This window comes from Strongylocentrotus purpuratus, unplaced genomic scaffold (genome assembly GCF_000002235.5).
Source record: "Strongylocentrotus purpuratus isolate Spur 01 unplaced genomic scaffold, Spur_5.0 spur5_contig_842, whole genome shotgun sequence".
Classification (NCBI taxonomy): domain Eukaryota; kingdom Metazoa; phylum Echinodermata; class Echinoidea; order Camarodonta; family Strongylocentrotidae; genus Strongylocentrotus; species Strongylocentrotus purpuratus.
In genome coordinates this window covers 1130383-1151704 of record NW_022145549.1, presented here as the reverse complement: position 1 = coordinate 1151704, position 21322 = coordinate 1130383, and positions in this window count along the sequence as shown.

The window sequence follows — 21322 nt, the reverse complement described above, 5'->3', positions numbered from 1 at the left end:
TCAATATTATCATTTGATCGCTGATAAATACAATGATTTGGCTACACTTAAAACAATGTGCTTAAAACTCCAGTCGGTTTCTTGACAAGTTATACGGAATACACAAAGATACAAGGATATTCCTACCGTGGAAACCACTAATGTACAATGTATGATATTTAAAAATAAGACTTAAGCATAAAGTGTGAAAATAAAGGTATGACATCCACCGAGTGACCCCAACATTATTATGGCCCGTTAGCGCATAATTTTTTACACAACTGTTTAGCCACTTCAGTCAAATATACTGTGCAAACGACTAGAGACAGAATCTAGCATTACATTTAGCAGTTGTGTTGGATTGCTGGAGCTGTACATGCGGGCGTACATGTATACTCGTTATTTGTTTCGGGTTACTATCCTCTCTTCTCTTTGTGCTTATGTCAAGAATATGAAATATTTTTCCATTATAACAAACTGGATGAATTATGGGTGAAAGTAACACTTACCGAAAGTAATCATTGTTTCTGTTCATAAGTCGATCGGGACTCGATTATTTAAAAATTAATGCTAAAAGGGCACTATTTTTAAGAATAGGGCCTTTTAGATTTGCGTGGACTTAACGTGTGACGTCCATTCAAGGCAGTGCATTATAAGGACGTCGGTCGTAGCAATCCACGTTGTCGTTGTGCAAAACTAAAAGTCCCTAATAGTGATGACAACTTGACTTTGGCTTTTAAAAAGAAAATTAGTGATAAATAGATAAATGAAAAGCATTTGTCATTGGGGGGCTAAACACCTATTTTTAAATAACTTTAAAGATAAATACCAGTTATGGTCATGCGATTGCATTGTGAAAGAAACGTTGTGGAATCGATCAAAAAAGGTTGATCATCTAGCATATAAATATTGGTGTGTACTGTAAGGTTCTGGAATCATCAAAATGATAAGAAATTTGGCCCAGTCTTCGTAAAGTCACAAGCACTGTACAGAGAAAGATGTATATGGGACTACGCACACGTGCGTTTATCTCTCACACACCAATAGATAAACTAATTTACCAAATATATCAATTAGTAGGCGGTTTCCCGGCAAAATTGTTATCATCATGTATTAGTCAAAACATACTCTTTCACATGATTGGTAATAAGAGCTTCCATTTCATTTTTTGAAATTGGGGCGTTTCCAATGCTGGTCTTTACCTTTAAGCACCGGTCACAAATGCCATTACGAACTGCTACGAACGCCGTACGAACGAGTTTCAGATAATGGAAATTCCGAAAAACAATGGAAAAACAGGGAGATTCGTACGAACGCATCGTTCGTACGAACCTATGTGACCGTCGCTGAAGAAACGATTTTCTTTGGTAATTGAATCTGATTACGATTGTTGTCAAGCAGGATATTTGCAGACGCATAGTATCACATGATAATAATAATACTTCCAGTTTTACAATTCATGCGAAATCCATTGCTGCACCAGTTTAAAAATCATTAGGCCTGTCTAGGAGTATTTCTAATTGCAACCCTAAGTGACAACGATTCCTTAAAATTGTATATTTTGTATATTGTTTGTTATTGCTGTATTATGCAGAGTGCTAAATCCACTTGTGCACTTCACGCCATGTAAGTGCTTGTTCTTACCATTGTGCATACAAATGTGCCCCTACACTTTGCAGCCTTTTTTCATTATCATTTAATATCGATCATCTTTACATAATTCATTTCCTAATTATTCATAGTGATCTTGAAAATGTTTTTGTTCTAGGAGTTGCAGGGCATGACTTTAATAATCTTGGCACTTTGTAAATGTAGGCCATCGGCTAATGATGAAATGCTGCTAATAATAACTGTCGTAACTTTTAAAAGAAAAACAAGAAAATGTCACTAAAATTTTCTCCGAATTTTCTCATGATTTTTCTAAACAATAGACTATGCCACATTCACCCGTTGGCGTCATTATTTATCTTGATATACATCTTAGGAAAGTTAATTTCAGAGAGTTTCCTTGTATATTTTCTTCTTTACCACTTTTTAATGTTTGGTAGGGGCTGCATAATTCTCTGAAACTTCCAAATAGGCCTGAGTAATAAGTTGTGGGATATTCTAGTTTATTGTGTTGAACCTTGCATGGATAAGATACCACATCTCAATAATTCGTAATGTAGCCTATTAGTAGTAAGGCTAAAAAAAAAAATCCTGAAAAATCTGTCCTTGACTTAACAATAAAGGACTCATTGTAATCTACTCCATACTAGAGCTATCTATACACAGAGTTTGGCCAACCCGGTTCGAGTTGGACACAATGGCCCGAAATTCACAAAGGAGGTGTCGACAAATCTCCTGTGTGAATTCGGGCCAATTTGGCGACTACTGCTTTGTTAGGCAAGCACAAAACAAAAGAATATAGGCCATGTTGTGACCCAGTGAAACCAACTTGACCAAACCCCGTGTATAGAGGGCTCTGTTTCATACTCCACAATTCTGCCCGCTACAGCAGTTACAGTGTGTATTCACAATGGGATAGCAGACTACACTATATGTAGAAGACTACCCTAACTTCAGAGTCTCTGTTTATTCAGGCCACCCTAAGTAGCAAGAAACAAGCATTTTTTTCTTCACATTTTACGTCATAAAAGGGTTTTAACCATTCCTCATCGGCTTCTTCCTTTTCTTGTTCGGAAATTAACTAAAAGTTCCAAGTCTAAACTATATACATATGAATTGTAAGTGATCTGCCGCTATGATCGAGATAACACATGTAGAAACACAATGGGAGGATTGGTCTTTACCCAAATATCCCTCCTCCACTCATACTTATTGCACGCCTATGTGCAAGCTCATTAGTAGATGTGCTAGACCACGCGGCCGATTATCTAACACAGAGTCAATAAGAAACTCGGACTTTTACAAAAATCCTACCCCCATTCATATAAAAATCATAATGGCAGAGTTTTCAGTCTTCACCTAAAATCCGAATTTAGACCACGATTCCCGTCTTCGAATCAAAAATCGAATCATAGTACATTTACATTTTTTTGAGGAGTAAAGTCTCAACTAAAAAATCCCTTCCTTAGGATCAATAAATTAAAAGCACTGTTTTTTAGTGGACCCCCCCCCCCCATTTCCTCAGAAATCAATTAAAAAATAATAAAAAATTATTATGTGCAAAGGGTATTTGTATAATTACCAAGAAAAAAAGGTGAATTGTGTATGAAAAAAAATGTAATACCTTCGTTTATCTTTCTGTTGGAGATGAAATAAATATGAATTAAATTGAATTGAATAACCATCCATATGGCACCTGTCATGAAAATTTCATAGTCATTAACCACGCCATTCATGAGATATGAAGCAAAACCAAACCCATACGGAAAGAATAGGGGAAAAAATAGGTGTTGATAAAATCAATAGGTGCTCTGCTGAGCTACGCAGTAGACCCCCTACAAAGAGATAGGTTCTGAGCAAATCAATAGGTGTTCTGCTTCGGTACGCAGCAGATCATCTAATTATCAAATAATAAAAGAATATTTTTTTATTATTATGCCACCTGTGCTGTCCAAACATATGCCGTGAACAAGGCTGCTGGAGCACCATAGGCCATATACATAATACACACACAGTACATACACCATACGGATCAAAGACACACACGCACACACACACACATACACACACACACAGCACATGTATATTGAGCGTGCTGTGCTATGTACGTTTTGGAAGATCTGATTTCTGCTACAAAATAATAATTTTTAGATGTAATGTGTACCTTTTTCAAATCACAACATCGGTCATTAGTGTTTTTTTTTTTTAAAGTAACAGTTACATGCTACATGTATTATTGTGTTGGTCGAAATCGCAGACCACGAAGAGTGTGAATTTTGGTGGTCATCCCATCGACTATTGGACTCGGTATGATTAATCACCCTATGAGTATAATGTTATTCCCGTTGCCAAGCACAGTTTTGCATCTATGAATAGCTTACCAGGAATATTAATCAGAACGGGATTCAGCATGTACACTGTCAGAATGAGACAGGCATGCATAATCGATATGTTGCGAGTTATTACTATTGCTTGTGATTTGGATATGTAATGGAGTATAATGTTAATTTCCGTTGCCAAGCACAGTTTTGCATTTATGAATAGCTATTACCAGGAATAATAATCAGAACTGGGTTCAGGATGCACATTGTGTTAATGAGACAGGCATGTAGAATCGGTCTGTTGCGAGTCATTACTGTTGCTTGTGAATTAGATTTGTAATTGACAGTCTGGGATAACGGATATTTCTTGAGATAGGCGAAATTGCATATTGGGATATATTTGCCAATGTGTTTGCGACACCTTGAGGTACATGAAATAGTGCAGAGGTGAGTACATACATTGGAGTAGTAACAAGTATAGTAACTGTTGAGTGCCAAAAGGGCGTTTAGTAAACGCCCGTCTGGAAATCAACAAATTTGCAGCCGCTGAAATCAATTTTAGTAAACGTAGTTTAAACAATATTGGGTTGGTTTGATAATAACTGGGGGAGGGGGGGGGGGGGGGGGATGAAGCCCTTTCCGAATAATGTATGATAGGTAATAAGAAAAATAATGCTTGTCAACGCTATTGGGAATGAGAGAAATTCGCATCATTTGGATAATTCCGAAATCCCAGGGTACATGTATTTACTAATCCCAGGTCTTACGATTCATGCTGGCTGGTATATGCCATGGCAACGGATGATTGTGTACAGACGGATGTTGTGACTGTTGCTGATGATGAAGTGAATAGTCCAGAACCAGCATCAATTTGGAAACAGAGTATAACGCTTAAGCTTCAACCAATAAAGCTTGATTCAGAATCAAAGAGACTATCTACAGTTATTGTTACTGATGAGGACCGCAAAAGAATATTTTCATGCAGTGTTTACCTGCCATTTTATGATAAATGTCAAAATAGGAATTTGAAAGAATATCCTGGAATTTTGAACGATATTGACATTCTTCTGCATGGGGCTTATGCTGATTATGTTTATAATTTTGATAGAGACAAGAGTATAAAATGGCAGCTGCTATTGCAGCAGGTAACTCTAGATCTTTTTTGAGACAGGCAAAGAAATGTGATAGCTATATATAAGATGGTAAAAAATGGTCCAAACTTTGTAGATGGTATGCATGGGAAGGATAATATAACTGGAATGTTTTTTAAAAATATAATAGTGTAAGTTTGAATGAAAAAGAAATGACAACTCTAAAAATTGATATCGATGGATGTGACTTTTGTATGCAAGGTGATCATATATTATCAGCAGATGAAATTTGTATTTTCAAAAGGAGAATTAGGCTTTCTTTTGAATAGTGACTAGGCTATTGCATTCCCCAATCAAATATAATTTGTAGTGTGACTTAATGCATCTTTGATGTTTGTGTATAAACTTTGATTGTTTTTTGTTAATGTATGTATTTATCATTGTTTTGCGTTTAAAAATGATTTTTGTATTTATGAATCAGTTATTGTTTTTTTTCCCTCTTAAAATAATAATTCATAATAATTACTTTTATAGAGAAGCCTACACCCTACAAGCTTTGCTTTTTAGTCGGCCCTCTTTCCCTTTCAATTTGTATATTTTTATATTTTTTTTAATGTATTTTATTATACAAATTGATCTATATGTATATTCAAATGTGAATATGTAAAAATGTACCATCATTGTAAATAAGAACAATTGAAAGAGGAAAAATAAATGAATTGAATTGAATTGAAGTAGTATCATTGTTGTAAAAATTTGAAAATTAGTTATTATGAAAAGAGAAATAATACTCTATGTATAAATGATCTACAGTTGGGTTTTAAAAAGGGACTATCTACAACTATTTGTACGAGTATAGTGAAAGAGACTGTTTAATATTTTGTTCATGATAGGAGTCTACTCTATTTATGGTCTAGTTTTAGATGCCAGTTTAATTGATAGAGTGAATTTCGTAAAACAATTTGAAATAATGTTACATGAAGGGATATGTCCTATGTTCTGCAAGCTGCTTTTCAATATGTATTTGGATCAAAAGACAAGGCTCATATGTAATAAAGGTTATTTTGATGCTTTAATGGTTACTAATGGTATTCAATTGCAAAAACTATCACTGGTATGTTTGTTTCTCTCCCTAACGGTATTACTTTGTTTGTCTATATGAATGTTTTTAATTTTATTTGTTTCATGTTCACCTCAATTTTCTAACCTTGATTTCTTTCATGTACTTGTGAATATTAAGCGAGTAAAGAACATGAAATTAAATGAAAGTCTTATTATCAAATATAAATCACTATTGTATTCCTATAGTAGTTGTTAGTGGAATTATGAATTTAATTGATGAATGAATCATCTATCAACGATTTATTTTCTCTATTTATTTTTCTATTTCCTCACAGCTGAAGATGAAGCATTTATGGATCTATGTCGTTTTTCTCATTGTCTTACATTTTCAAAGAAGTAAGTTATTATCTATCTGCGCTTTTCACTAGTCCATTTCATTCTTAAGGATCAGAGGTTGAGGCATAGCCTGAAATAAATATACATGTGGACATGATACTTATGACCGTGACCATAGCTATTTGAGAGACATAAATACCAAATGGAATTTGCTTCTGATTTGTCAGGCACTTCACGGAGCTTCAAACTCTTCCCTTCCATGAAAGATCGTATGTGGAAGGGAACTATTTGGAGCTTGATGAGTTAACATATTGTTCTGCGCATGTCACAACTATCTCTTTCAGAACGTTATTGTTTTGATACACGCACTCATACGCGATCAAAGGTTAATATAAGGAGCTCCTAATAGTTCCCTCCCACATATGATTCTTCGTGGAAGGAAACTATTTCATGCTCCACGAATTCAATCTAGGAACGGGTCGGAGGTTGGTATGATAGGACGTCCAAAGTTCGCGGACATCAGGTAGGAAAGTTCGATCCGCTTTGGCCAACTTGGTTTAAACTAGGTCTTGTAAAAGACTTACGTGATCTTTCTTATTCTTTTCATGTTATTGTGGCAGAGCATCATGTTCGAAACGTCCTCTGGAAGGTATTGCTCTCTACATGCCATGACATTTAAGGAATAATTTGTGTGTGCAGTCCCATATACACATTTCTCTGTGCAGTAAATGTAACTTTCAACAAGACTGGGTACATTTTTTATAATTTTTATTATTTCCAAACCTCACATTTTACCCCGATTCTTATGAGCTACATAATCTACATTTCATGATTCTAGACAGTTTCTTTCACATTGTACTCACGTCATCCGAACTTAACTTTTTTCTTTTAGTTGATGATTTTATTGTAAGAGGTTCAGTTTGTTATTTGTCGTTCTTGAAATTGTTACCCCTCCCTTCTGGCTGTTCATGCTCTTTAACTAATTTCCATTTTATTTTAATCACCTTCGCCAAGTTCATGTCTCTTTCGTTGATGTTTTATCATCATTGATGAGACTACCCCTGACTCATCCTTATCCCATTTCATCCTCATCGGTTCACCTTTCAACATTAGTTCTTCTATTTTCTGGGTGCTTCCATACTTTAATAGTCTCTCTTTATCACTAATTCTGAATGTATTTCGATATATTTAGTAAAATCACGGAAAGTGAGGTCTAATGTGCAGGCCATTTAATCAAAACAATATTGGGCTTCTCCTTGTCTACATCTTTAATTGTTTAGTACTTCTGTTCAGCTACATATAGGTTCTTGATTTAATTCATTTGGTGCTCTCTTTACCTGTTTCTTCGTCTGAGTTTGTTTCTTACATGAATGGTTGTAGGGCGATTCAGCATTTTGTGTATAACATCATCTTTAAGGTTCATTATTTGATTTTATCAATTCCACTTTAGTACCTGCATCAGACGTTTGTTTCAGTAACGAGCAAACATATAATTGTAACTGCGCATCTCCTCCAGTGGAAGTACCTCCATTCTTCGGTGAGTATATTCTAAAATCGATGAAGATTTTTATTTGCAAAGATTAAAATGATGTCTCCCCGTGAATCGAAACTGGTTTGAGACTCCAATTCCATACTACTAGGCCTTGATAACAGACCAGTGGTTTCGGTGACTACATCTTGGAACCGACAGTTTTGCCAATTCTTTAACCTCTTATATGTGTTATTTTGTGATAAGCGCTATAAAAATGTTGTTAATTATTATTATTATTATTATTATGTATTTGATCTTAGAATAAATGCACCAACCTATTTGACACTAAATGTTACGCACATACTAGAACATGTAATATACCGTTTTAACTCTTATCATGCCACAAGGCTAATACAATTTTCAACCAGCATTCATTTTGAACTTTGCACAAATCGCACCTGAAGTTCACCAGATTGTTCTCCTTTACTGCAAATGACTAAGCAAGCGGGCAACTTTTACCCATTCTTTTGTTCTTTCTTATTGATAAAAACACTTATAGTAAACATTTGTAATCCGACATGTCTGTCAAACTTGATGCTCCTGGCACAATTGTGGGAAATGTGGCATAATTGTAGACGCTCATCTGTAAACAAAATTCAAGAAAAAACAAAGTACATTCTCATAAACGATAGATTGAAAAATCACTTTGAACATAATAGCAAGGTTTCTGTCTTTCTAGACGATACTTTGAATACAAAATCTATGTGCAAATTGTATGACAAGTCATTGTGGATGGCAAGAATTAATTTGGTATCGATCTGATTAAGTTTTTATACTTTACTACATTATGTACTTCCAAGAATTACTAAACAGCATTAAGTGAGTTTTTAAGACATAATTTGTCGGCGTTTATCAAAATTTGTTTATTATTTATTATTATGCGAAGATGACTTTTCGGTTGCAATATGAATAGAATAATATCAGAATCTTCAACAAAATGAATAACTGACTTGGTCATAGAAGAACACTGGAATTAATTATTAAATAACAAAGGACCAAGAAGAGATCCTTGTTTTCTTTCGTGATAACTTTATCAATATCTATATTTGGGGTTCAGTACTCTTTATTATCGATAGATTCAAAATATTTTTGAGAGGGGATGCTTGTTCTCCAATTTCACATTTATTCAGGGAAAAAGAAGGGAAATACAAAGGAGCAGTGTACATGCAGTGTGTAATTATATAAAATGAAACAAGACAAACATTATAATAAACGAAACATATGACAATAAAACATATCAAATGTACACATGTATAAAGAGAGTTTTTGTTTAATGATGTCGATTCAATAAAGCTAGTTTTGGAAATTGCAATGGGAAATCGTAAAATATCTAGGTATAACAGAATAAGAAAGTAGATAATGATAATATTTCCTGAGCGTCGATTCATTACAATGAAACACGTATAGATTACGTAGTATGACGTTTATAAGCGGATAACTTCTTACAGTACTTACAAATATATTTCGCGCTATTATGTTTGTAAATAAATCCACCTTGTTGTACTACCACTTGAGGTTATCAGGGCATATACTACGATATCCTTACAATTGCATACGGTACATTTTTCATTAAGTTTTTTGCCCCAAAGTTTCAGATTTTCAGGAGTCGGAAGAAAATTGATTGCTTTACGATTGGTGAAACTAAAAAGAGGCCCTTTTTGTCGGGGGTGGGTTGGATATATGAAATACCCAGGATGGACCATTTTAGGAAGCAGAATGAACTCAAGTGAAGCTCATGGCCACCAGATCTTTATAATCTTTATTGTAGTTTGCATCCAGAAAACCCTGCAATCAGAAAGAAAGACAAAAAAAGATAAATAGCATCATTCCTTTGTTTCACATTATTACAGAAGTAATAAATGCTAAATGACAAATGTTCCATTATACTAAATTCATTTCTAACTGAACCATGCAGGTATAAAATATCGAACAATTTATTTTGATTGAGCCTTACAATCTGTATCAAGTATGCGTACATGTATTAAATATATATGTATTCCAAACAACAATTTCTGGTAACAACAATTATTTACTGAATCAGATTCCTAAATTAAATATTTGTATGAGACAGTTGACATCTTTCAACCAATTGCCTTAAAGGACAATTTAGAAATTCAATAGTAAATGCCTAACCAAAGTTTTAAAAGGCTAATGGTGGTCACCAACCATCAACATGTCTAGAACCTGCAGGAAATAAGGTCATCTTGAGTCATGATGCATTACACAGGTCAAGCTTGCCCGACTTGCACCAGAATCAGAGCAAGCCATGATCATATAACCACCCTGCCGAAATTCATTGCAACTCGGATCCCATCCTTTTAAAATATCACTCGCTGTAGCAGAGTTACTGTAACAAAGCCTTTTTTTTTAGAGTAAAATCTTTTACATGCAATCCATCGATAACATAAAGAATCCCCTATATCAGCAAAATATATACAAATTACTATCAACATCTAAAACGATACTATGGCTAAGGAACATCAAGCACCTAGGATAATCAGGCTGAGGATCTAAAAATTCCGAACACCTGACTCCAAATCAAATACTAGTAAGTCATTGCTATCATAGCCAGGTCAAGATATGGTTTGACCCCCAAAATTGCAACAAAAGGTTTTTCAACGGTTTCTAGTAGTATTCGACCTCAGGAATAACATACTAAAAGTATACCAAAATCGAAGCTTCAGAAAGCTAATATTTTCAACATGACGAAAACATCCCCTTAGTGAAAATAGACATCACTTTTGCATTCTGGCCTGAAGGATTAAGTCCTATAATCCTAAGCCCAGGAGCTTAATCCAATTACAGTAAGTCCCTCTCCCTCTTGGTGTTCCAGTGCCCTTCACAGTACACAGTCACTTAATAACAGTTATATGCAAATGAGCCAGTGATCGGTCTCCACTCAGTCACTGTATCCCCTACACAGTAATGAATGGGCATCATGTCGCCTATTATGCCAATGCAACATTTCGAAGACTCCACAAAGGAAACATTAATTTGTGTATCTATTTCGTACTGCCAGCGTTTTATTTCCACTGTTGTATAAAGAGATCATAGTCTGATAGTCAAACATAATGGAGCATTTAAATTTCTGCGTAAACAGAAAAGAGAAACATATTCAAAAGTAGAAATAGGTTGCATTTAGTCTCTAATAATACAAAAAATGGTAGAGAGGAGAAGCAGAAACTGATGCAAGAAATTACTAAGAAGGTAAAATGAGAGTAGGAAAGAAAGGATATTTGCTGACAAAATTGTCTGGAAAATCATTCTTGGATATGTTGGTGAATCTTGATTGGATTTTTATTGTGCATCTTTTAAAAGGTATATAATAATAGTAACTATAGAAGTTTTCTATTATCTATGCTTGTAGCGGGGCTTGTAGCAATCATCATCATGATCACCACTGTATTATCTATAATCTAAATTTTTCCTCTATACCTTCCTCCCACCGTCCTTTCCCCCTCTGCAAGTGTCTTATAACTTCAATCCACTTTGCCTTTACCGACCATTAGACACAACGATGTGGATGAAGAATATATACTTTGCAAAGAGTTTTTAATGTCGCAATTGTTTTGATTCGCTATTGCTAGCAACCACGTCTCCATTATCTCATCTTTCCATCTCCATCATCATCATTTTCATCATCATCACCATCACCCTAGCTACCATCTTCATCACCATCATTATCTGCATCATCATATCCACTTCCATTATCATCATCTTCATCTCCATTATCATCATCGTCTACACGAACACCATCATCTTCATCACCACTATCACCATTGTCATCATCTTGCTATTTCTTGCTATTCTTTGCAACAATTGTTGTTAACACTTGCTTACAGTCACTAATAAATAGCAAATGTCTTTCACAACCACTTTGCAAACAGTGACATTCGCCCTTAACCACTAACACTTCCATCTCCTCTCCATCTTTCATTCCCCTGAAATTCTCAAAACAAAACTACTTCTGAAAAATTAGTATTTCCTTTACAATCATTTAATATTTCAAGATAGGTATCATAAAATACAGTAAAGATCAAATGGAAAGCTTACAATATGGAAATGTCTATTGTTAGTGGTCGTTTGGCAAGAGTAAACTCAAGTAAATGTAACTTTACTTTTTAAAAAAGTTACAGGATTTTTCCCACATGTTTTTCACAGATGTAAACAAACAGTGGTGTAATGAGGGAAATCTATTGAGAAGGCCGAGCTTTGGATATGTTATTATTTCTTAAATTTGTGAGCAAGCCAAGTGAGTGAGCAAATACAAATTTGACATTTTATTATATCTTGTCATAGGCTACATAGATAATTTGATCTTAATGTGTCATTTTAGAAAAAAGAGGGTACTGTCAAAATAACAAAATAACAGAAAATCTAATTGGCAAGGTATTCAAGGAAGTTTTATAAAAATCACAATATTCACACAAACAATGATTTAAATCTTTTAGTGAAATTTTTGGGGGTCTCCAGCATGGGGGAAAAATACATGGAAGCTAAGGGCAATTTGCCCTCAATATGTCAACTCCCCCCCCCCCCTCCCCCCACTTCCCCCGAGAAACTCCCCACCTATACACTATACACCAAACTAAACATACATGTGTAATGTTGATAGTGAGCCAACAATATCAGTTATTTGTTCTTTGTTCCAGGTACTGAATCAAACGACAGCCATTGTCAAAAAAATTGCTCAGATTAAGCTAAATCCTTTCAAGTATGTCCTTACATTGTCTGAATTGTACCAAATGATTAGCAATGAATGATCATTCTCAAAATTAACCTGTTCTTCAAGTCAATAAACTTATATCCCTTTTTATAAATAAAAAGGGTATATTATCAGTTGCTATGTGAAATATACAACTTTTCTGACATACATGTACGTGTAAACCAGCCATAAAAATATACATTCAAACAGTAGTAAAAGCCTCTGTACATAAATACGTGTATTGGTTACAAGAGAGAGGCAAGTACATGCAACATCAATGACAATTAATACATATACTTTTTTGTACAGCATCTAACAGTGTTATAAATGGCAAGTCTCTAAGTGACCTACAATAATACAGTATACGGTACATGTGTAATTATAACATCTTATCTTGATACTTAAAAATCATTTACAAAAAATAGCTAAATTGTGATTGTCTGAAACAAACAAGCAATAACCACCCCCACCCAAAATAAATTTTAAAAAGAATCTTCATCAAAAACGTATTCTAAACGTTTAGGCCCAATTAACAATGCAAATGATATCGAAAGCAAAAAGAGAAAAAAGAAAACCAAAATATATCGTAACTTGCTATCACCACTCTTTGAACAATATAAGCAAAAACTTAAAACTTTGACACATTCAGGTAATACAAATTGAAGGGCAAAATAGTCTATATAATACTAATCCTAGGCCAATTTTTTATCAAGGTTGTGAATTCATGTGCAAAACCAAACACTGTGCGCATCACTGTGGGAGTGCATGTGGCCAAAGCCGCTGACAATTTCCTCTAGCGTTAAAAAAGTGGCCATTATAAACACTCATTTCAGAAATACACTGAAATTTAAAAAAAAATCATGAGCAGAATATCATATGATTTTGAACATATTTCTATCCAAGGCAGAAAATGTTAGATTATTAAGTCAGTGTCAGATCAATATTTTGTCTACTATAGAAGTTGGAGATGAGGTTTAATTTCATGATACAATCTTGGTATACACTTTCTGACATACACGTGTACTATTAAATCAGATTATTGTCCAAAGTGCCTATATCAACAATAAAATTCACTCAGTGTCAGGATAATTTTACGTGTACTGACTGGCCTTGAGCAAAATACCTATAAATTGCTCAAACAAGTCTAATATTGCCCGATTCTAAGAGGGCAACATGGAACTTGTGAGGGCAATGTATGTGAAATCCCCCATAATTATCCAAATCAGACATCATACATATTGCAGAATGGCATTTAGTCATGTATTAGTAGGCAATTTTCACTATTGGATGAGCAATGTATGGATGCCATTTTCAAAATCATCTGAAAGGGATAATATCCTAAGTAAGTTCAAATTCTTCAAGTATATTGTGCACAGTACCCGATAAATTCAAGTACTACTACATAATTTGAACAATACACCTCTTATTTACACTTTACAGCAACATTAACATGTACAAATCTGAGTTGTTAGAAGATATATATAGCACAGAAAAATAACATCTTAACTTTACAGTCATCTTATATAAATGTATGCAAATGAAGGAAATGATGGAGACAAAAATAATTTTAACATCTAAAGAATATAAAAATATACATGCATATTCTAATCCTAAAACATAAATATGAAGACAATTACTGGTGTGTATAATATCAGTTGTCTCAAAAAGATGTATTGGCACTTATTTTATAAGATTTTCTAGAGTGTGTCAATGCAAAATGCTGTTTGTTCTGAAATCTGGGCGCAGTCGTATTGTGGTAGTGTATGGCACGCTAAGTTAATGCACTTTGCCACTTTCTTACATTGCACAAGAATCATTTGACTAGCTTGAAGAGCAATTTATTGCAATTTGTCAATTTATTGCACTCATATCCACATCAAGCAATGAGGAAACAAAGGCACAATGGAATGAATCACCCTCCCTCGCCTAGTTTCATAAATACTGTACAATTATAGTTGTACTTGAAAAGAAGAAAGTATATTTACATGCACCCTTCAAATGGATGGTATCACAGAGCATGGATTTGAGACTTCATATTCAACTCCAGAGCATGCACTTATACCACTATGCACTATATAACCAAAGAGAGTAGTAAGAAATAACTCTCCATCATCATATGAGTACATGTATCCCGCTAGGGTGACAAATTCTTAATAGGGAAATGTTCGGGAGAGTGAAAAAAAAACATGGCTGCCAATGGGACAGTTATCCCTTCGACATGGTGTAGTAGCTTCCTTTTTTGAGATAGAGAGCAGGTATACAGACAGGACTCCACTTAGTCATTAAATCATATCATTAAAGCAAAAACAAAAGGCCTAGTCGCCATAGTGATGATACATGTAAATATATGTAAATACCAGAATATGCTTTTGGGGGAATGAGCAATGTTGGCATGTAATTGTGGAATTGTATGCAAGGAATAGCATCTTGCAACTGAGAAATCACCAATCTTCAAATATTATGCAAAAATATGAAACATAATAGGCATGACAACATACCTGAAAAATGCAAGAAATTCAACATCTATGTTCCAATGGAACAAATGGCAATGTTGGCACCTCTACTTCCGTCTTGCAATTACATTAAAGAAAATAAAATCCTTAACTTTGTTTTCAACATTTTTCAAGGATTATAAGCAACTGACAAAGAAAGCAAAAATGTACAACTTAACTTAATATTTTCAAGAAGAAATCGTTGCTTACGCAATTACTATTATCAGCTGTATCAAAGAGACATACATGTATTAGCATATCATCTTGGAATCATATTGATCATCTAACTTGTATGTAGGGAGTTGCAAATGCAAAATACTCCACATGCACTTGAATAATTTAGCATCAACTTCTAGCTCGCATGTCAACTCTCCAAATGGTGATGTCAATCATAACCTCAAATATGTACACTTTTTGTACAGGCTTTCATCTGATGAATTGTAAGTGATCAAATCTCTCCTCTTTTTTTCAACAGAAGCAACCATTTGCTTCTTTTTTTTCCACATATCTTTGTAGAAATCTTTTTGTTCTGAAGGAAGATCTCTGTATTCCTTACAAAAACTACCTATAATCTTACTCTGATCATGGAAAGGAACATTCCTTCCTTGAATGACCTCTCTCCTTTTGATGTTAGCATACAAGACTGCTGAATTTTTTTCTACCAATATCTTTCGAGGATGATCAGACAAGGGCATTTTTTTCTTTCGTTTCTTTATAACACTTATCATCCTAGGCACTTTATTGAAGTGCTGAGCTCCTAATGTTTGCTCCTGTGTAACATTGTCCAGAAATTCTTTCAAATCAACCACAAAGTCTGTTTGAGAACACATGCTATTATGCCTTAAACATTCAAACACAAATTCATATTGGAGGATAACATATCTCCTCTGGTAGGCCTTTCTCAAGTTGTCATGAATTTTTCCTGTACCAAGGATTGCCTTGTTGATGAGTACATGATACACCTTTGTTGACCGCCCTTTCAAACATCCTGGCAAACCTTTACATACCTGTCCACCAAGGCTCTCAACTTTTGCTTGCAACAAATCCTGGGTCCATCTTTTCTTACTATGTGCACATGTTGGTACATAACCAACAAAGAGAAATGTGAGGCCAGTGAACAGATTTGTTGGTGTTTCCTCAAATGTACATGTGAAGTTCTGAATAGAATGGATTTCATTCAAGATATTTCCATTGTGCCTGATATCAGCATCATTGGAAGGAGTAGCTGTCCATCCTCTTTCCTGCAGCATTTTTCTTGTATAGTATCCTCTGTATGCGGACTGTATTTTACAAGCAGATACATGTCTTGTAACAAAATCTGCAAAGTCTTTCTCACATTCAGAAACACTGATTTCATAGGACAACTTCCTGAACATTGTTGCTAACAGGGTATGCTGAGGGTCTGTTCGCTGCTTCCCACCATGGCGAGTAGTGTGGTTGAAAAAGTAGGAAGAATGGCAGTAGTTTAAGTGTTCTGCACCTTCTGATTGAAAACGACATATAGGCAATTGAAGGTTATCCATGAAATATCTGGCAGTGTCTACAAACTTTATCATGTAAGGTGTCAGATTTTTCCAGGTGTAACGGCAACAGAACAACTTATAAAAACACTCAGCGTGTTGCTTGTACTCATCTCTAGTTGCTTGACCATATCCCCATGTGTAGTCTGAAGCAATAAAGGATCCTTCAGGTTTTCCTTTGATAAGAACAGGCTGTGGTTCAGTTCTCAATATTGCGTACATCTCATGTAAACTATGCCATATCTTTTCAACAATGTCAAACTGGCTTATAGGCATATGGCTGAAAAACTCTGCAACAACAATCTGTATTTCATCAGATATAGGAGCACTTGAAACTACATTGAACAGCACATGAGGATACTCCTGTCCTTTACCTTCAGGAGGAGGACTAATTATACCAAGGGCATGGTCCTTATTGAGTGTTATAGGCTCAGGCTTTCCAGTTGTGTCAAATCTAATATCAAAATTGCCACTTCTTATACCTCGTCTATTGATATTGTTTACCAGGTTACTGATAAGTGTCATACCAGAATTAGAAGTTCTCACTTGCTCATGCTTATTGCCTTCAGACAAGATCTTTTCGACTTCTAGTTTCAACAACTTTTCAACAATCCTTGTGAAACCATGCAAGATGTCAAAAATAATCTTGCTTGTTGGAATTGAAGAAACTATTGAATCAGGATGTTGTCTGTCTACCTTCGCTTCTAAATCAGTGCGCTGACCACTGTCGGCAATGCATTTCTTTTGCTCTTTGGTACAAGTATGATACAAATTCCAACCCCTTTCAGAGGTTGGACTTAGCTGACCTGATGCATCCAGCATCTTAATGAGAAACATCTCATCTCCTGACAAATAGAATAAATCTCTCTTGCGTCTGTTGAAAAGCTGCTGGAGAATGTTCCCTCGAGAACCGATGAGATTCATTTCCAGATTATCTCTCGAATCGCTTTCATAAAAAAGAGCGATTGGATAAATAGCATGTGGGTTTTGAAATGATAGGTTCCTTAGATACATTTCATCATTTATAATAGAGAGTGTTAAGGCTGTGCTATGACGGCCACCAAACTCCCTCCCATCACCCCATAACTTCACATGCAATTTGCCAGTAAGAAATGGGTACTTGAAGGTGAGTACATCAAGTAAGCGGTCTGGGTCTATAGCCCATCCTGTAGCAGTGCGCCTAGGGAGTAAAACGGCATTGAAGTTCTTTTTCATATTTCTCTTAACGGTCTGCTCATTCCTGATGGATGGAAAGACTCCTGGCAGGCTCTTTCTTAATGCATTGATGAGCCGACTTCCACTGAAATTTTCTGAATTATAAATCAATTCTTCAGGTGTCAAACACAGTTTAGAAGAATGTACCGAGCCTTCATTTGTTTGAGTTTTCGCATCAGATTTATGTACATGTTTAGGACAATTATCAATTGCCTGAGCAGCAAGTCTCTCAACTTCAAGATGAATCTCCTTCAGACAGGATTCTTTCTCTAATGCATCCCCTGTTTTCAAATGAGTTAGAATAACTTCTAAAGCTCTCAAAGAAATGAATTCTCTCTTTGTCTTCTTTGAATTTGTTGTGTTCAGATTGGAACAAAATGAAGACTGAACATGAATGCCATGACTCTTGAGGCATCTGTCTACATATTTCCATCCATTCTTTTTGACATGTCCTCTTGCCTTTATACGGTCTACAACACGATGAAAATCAATGAAGACCTCTCCTTCTCTGGAAAAAACATAAACATATTCATTTCCCAGGAACATAGTGTTGTGGGGATGATCTGTTCTAGCATTCTCTCTTTGATTGCTACATTTACTTTCATTCCTCTTCTCTTGACTAGCACTTTGATCAAATCTCAAATTGGAAATATTTCTTATCACTGAATTTTTACTTGCCTGTAAATACTTTGAATAGTTTCTCAGCAGAATGAGCAGTGACTGCTTAAGTATCCATTTTCTGCTCTTTCTCACACGAAGTAAGAAGTCTGCAAGTTTTCTGCGTGGAGATTGCTCCAATACTTCATCAATTTTTAGCCTTTGCTATATTTTTCAAATGGCGCTGGTAGCTCTGCTGAACTGGTGGCGGGGGGAGTCCAAATATACTGGTGAGATCAGCAAGTCCCACTTTGCCCAGTCCAACCTCTGATGCTGCCATTACTGCCCTCCTGTTAATATCGGAACAGGACTCTGGCCTTTTTCCCTTGAAGATATTTTCAGAGGTGAGGAATGAGTGCTCTGCCTTACAGACAGAACACTGTAGGATGAGGAATGATCGTAACCCATTCCGTTTTGATGCATCCTCTAGTGGAATTAGGTGTCCTGCAAGTGCAATCATATAATAAAGGAACATGTTAATGATGTAGACCTAGTTACATCTCCCTCAATATGTACAAATAGATATACACTTTATTTCATATTTATTTTTGTGAATATATATAGATCTTTTCAAGAAATGTTTAAATTATTGTAGATCTAGCATGATTAGCTTTCAGGCAGATTAAATTTGAGCTTCACTCGAGCTTGATATCTAATCAGGGTTATAATTATTAACCTTTTAAAGTAAGCAAAAACTAAACAAACATTACACTCATCATATGAAATACATGTTTTAACATTATCTTACCTCCTGGGCATACAGTACATGAGCTTCTTTTAGGGCAGATGTCAGGAGAGGCCCACTGATCAAGTAATAGCCCTCCAAAACATGACGCGTTTCCTAATGGGTGGGGCAGGGCTGTGTTTTTTGGGCTGCAGGGGAATTGTTGAGCTTTAGCTTCCTTTCTGAAGCTGTCTCTTGTAGAGGAACTGTAGTATCATCTTATTTGGCTCTTTTAACACCATCCCACCTGGTTCCATTGAAACCTTTCCTCTTTTTGACAAATCCCTGGTGTTTTCGTGGCATTTTGGTGTACGAATGTGATACACTGTGAGTGTGACAGCATGCAATGTCATGTGGTAGGAATGCAAGATTGTTCAGGTCTTAACCTACAGATGGCAGCAAACACTTTACACATTGAGTGATTCTTGTAGAGCAGAAAGTGCCCTTCAAAATGATATCACACAAATTAATTGCTATTAATCAACTATTTAAGGTACTTCTAGTGCAAATTTTCACCCTAAACTGGGGATTTAGCTTAATTAAATATTACTAAATCAAATGGAATTATAAAAAATTGACAGTGTTTTTCTAATAAATGGGGGGGGGGGGGGGGACATCTCCCTAAGGCATAAATACAAGGAGTCCTATAATTATTGCATCAAATGCATGCAGGTATTAATGTCATACAATCTCTTTATATTCCTTCTTTCTCACAATTTTGATGGTATCTGCTCGCAAAATGATGATTTCCAGACCCTTGTCGGGGAGTTCGGATTTTCCTGGAACGGACACAAATGACACCAAAATTTGCCGATCCCTTGTCAATATTTTCACAATTTATTCCCTATTCACAGACTGACAGAGAAATTTGCACCTGAAGGTAATTTTAGGTTGCTCTTTCTGTTGATGATATCGGATTTTCAAAATTTCAAAAGATACTATTTTGTCTTATCGAATTATGCGACTGCATGTCCGCGAAATATGGACATCCGCGAAGTTTGGACACACTGCCATACTTGCGAATCATTTGCATTTCAAAATCATTCTAGAGTCTATACAGCAATGGCAGATTTTTAATATCGATACATTTCAAATAAAAAGATCACATTTCTTTTTCTTTAAAACTCCTGTAGGCCAACCATATCATTATTTTCGCATAAAGACACAGACAACACACCCGCTCCACATATCATCGTCTAGTTACTGAACTACTGAGAAATTTCACAGCACCCCCGGCCCCCGGACGCCGCCCCCCGGACCCCTCCACCGGGACACACAAACACACACATCCAACAATAGGACTACGGTCATGGGTGTCGATACTTACGTAATACCTATTCATCAGGGGGGATGAATGAATAGATCATCCCCCCCTGATGAATAGGTATCTTGCAGTTGCGGATCGACACCCATGACTACGGTACCCTCTTCTCGGCGGTCTGTCGCCGATCTCCGAAAACTGGAGGAAGGAGAAGTACAATAGGCATAGCACAAGTTCAAGTATGAAGGGGTGACCAAAGTTCGCGGACATTTTAGAACACATTACAAAATGTGATATTCGATCTATAATTTCTCATATTCTACACAAATTTATTTATTTCAATGATTACCAAATGGACGGCAAAGTTTTTTGCTACAGATTGGTTCAACTAAAACAAATTATCGTGCAAGGATTTCGGAGATATCGCGATCTAAAAATTCGATGTCCGGCCGATCGTGCATGCGCGCTGAATCTAAAAAGGTCATAAAAACAACGAGACCTAACTTCACGCACGGGGGTTTACAGTTGATTTATCAAAAAATGTGATGCATCAAAAATAAGGTAATATCATAATTTGCAAGGCAAGACATCATACAATCAGTTGGTACCATTTTTTACTTACAATTTTGAGGAAATCTGCTCTCAAATTAGAGATTTTCAGACCGTTATCGGTAAATTGATGCAAAAGGTTGCAAAATTTGCCGATCTTTTGTCAATATTTTCACAATTTCGTACACAATTTCAAAGAGAATTTCATATCTGGGTAATTTTAAGTTCCTCTTTCCATTGGTGATATCAGATTTTCGAAATCTTACTGGTC